The sequence below is a fragment of the Monopterus albus genome, unplaced genomic scaffold (genome assembly GCF_001952655.1).
Source record: "Monopterus albus unplaced genomic scaffold, M_albus_1.0 scaffold66.1, whole genome shotgun sequence".
NCBI classification, from domain to species: domain Eukaryota; kingdom Metazoa; phylum Chordata; class Actinopteri; order Synbranchiformes; family Synbranchidae; genus Monopterus; species Monopterus albus.
The window spans coordinates 1,300,169-1,302,129 of record NW_018127946.1 but is presented as its reverse complement, the minus strand read 5'-3'; positions in this window follow the sequence as shown (position 1 = coordinate 1,302,129).

Below are 1,961 nucleotides of genomic sequence, written 5' to 3'. Positions count from 1 at the left end.
AACTGCATTAACCCCTGTGGTAACTATCAGTTAACAATCATGTTTTTATTTGAGAATATATAATTTGATATGTCTTTGTAAGTATGCTTTTGGTGTATGTTGATGATGACTGAGATGTGTTATAATGTATTTAATATTTGCATCTCTTCAAGAGTGTTTAAGTCAGTCGATCACTTAAAGTTGAAAAGTTGCGGGGCTGAAAATTAGTATATTTTCTAAAAATGCTTCTATGAATCAAAATAAATATAGCTGACTTTACTCAAGGAGCTGGATTATTTGAGTTATGCTTGTGATGGATTTTTCTGTATATAAATGCATTTAAATGTTAGAGTAACGTGCGTTTCCCAAAAGGGAATATCAACTTTAGGAATGAGAATGAGATTCTCATTCCCAAAATGCGATCAGGTTGGAAATGAGAGTGAGCTGAGAAGATGGAGGCCACTATTATTTTTGTACATTACGTTTGGCTCTGGAGCCAAAAGGAAGTTAGCTTATACATTCCAGTATGTTGACATTACAGGCCTTAATACTCTATTTTTTTTTAACCAGTCTTCTTGTGTTTATGGTTCACATTCATATTTGTACTGTAAATGACATGAATCTGAGCTCCAAAACCCATGCGCAGATTTAATTGAAATAGGAGCCACATGATGCTCTGAGTTTCTCCCCTCCCCTCTCTTCTCCTCTCTATGTATCTTTATGTCACGATTATATGTCACTAACTGTGTGTCTCCTCTCTCCCGTAGTGTGTCCTCTCTCTCTCTCTCCCTGTACCTTTCTGCAGGTTGCTGCAGTTGGCCCTGGCTCTGGAGCTCTATTTTTCTGATGAGCAGTCCCCAGCCACATCAACCTGACCAGTGTTTGATTGTTGTTGTGTTTGTTGTGTCTTGTTGCTTTTCTTCTTTTGTCTCTCCTCTATCCACTCACCCCAACCGGTCGAGGCAGAAGGCCGCCCACCAAGAGCCGGGGTCTGTCTGAGGTTTCTTCCGTTAATGGGAGTTTTTCCTCCCCACTGTCACCAAGTGCTTGCTCAAGGGGGATTAGTTGGGTTTTCCCTCTGTAATAATAGTGATAATAGTAAGGTCTAGACCTTACTTTGTAAAGTGTCCTGAGATTACTTTTGTTGTGATTTGGTGCTATACAAATAAAATTTAATTTGAGTAATTTGAGAGTGCAATATTAAATCAAAGCTCTTTTCAAACTGAAAATGTTTCCATTGTAGGGGTCAAGGACCATTAAAGGCAAAATGTTCAAGAAAAACAGAAATATATTTTAAAAAAAATTAAGATGTATGTGACGTGTCAAACTCAACGCCCGCGAGTTCATTTTATATATCTTGTTTTTTAATGGCCCTGCGATATGAAGCGCCGATAACACACAAACCACAAATCCCATAATGCAGCGCAACAGCTGCCTTACCCAATGATAGACAACCTGCGATCATTCCCATGTTAATTACGTCAGATCAATCAAACGTCTGTTGATGTATACAACCCTAATTTCAGGTCAAAGCTAGCCCCTAACAATGGCCAAGAGGAAAGTTGATTCTGAAAACAGAGCCTTTCTAAACCGGTGGGAGGCTGAGTATATGTTTACTGACATTGTCGGTAAACCCGTGTGTCTTATTTGTGGAGCTAATGTGGCTGTAATTAAGGAATATAACCTAAGACGGCACTACGAGACAAAACATCAGGACAAGCTGAAAAACGTGAATGAAGAGCAGAAGCTACAGAAGGTAGAGGAGTTGAAGAGGAATCTGACATCACAGCAGACGTTTTAACTAAAGCCAAATCACACAGTGAAGCTGCTGTGAAATAAGTTTTATTGGAGCAGAGGAGAAAATCAGCCCTGGACATTTACCGAGGGAGAGTTTCTGAAGAGCTGCATGATGAAAGTGTGAGACGTCTGGTGTCCAGACAAAAAGCAGGTGTTTGTAAATGTACTAAGCCTTAGCAGAAATA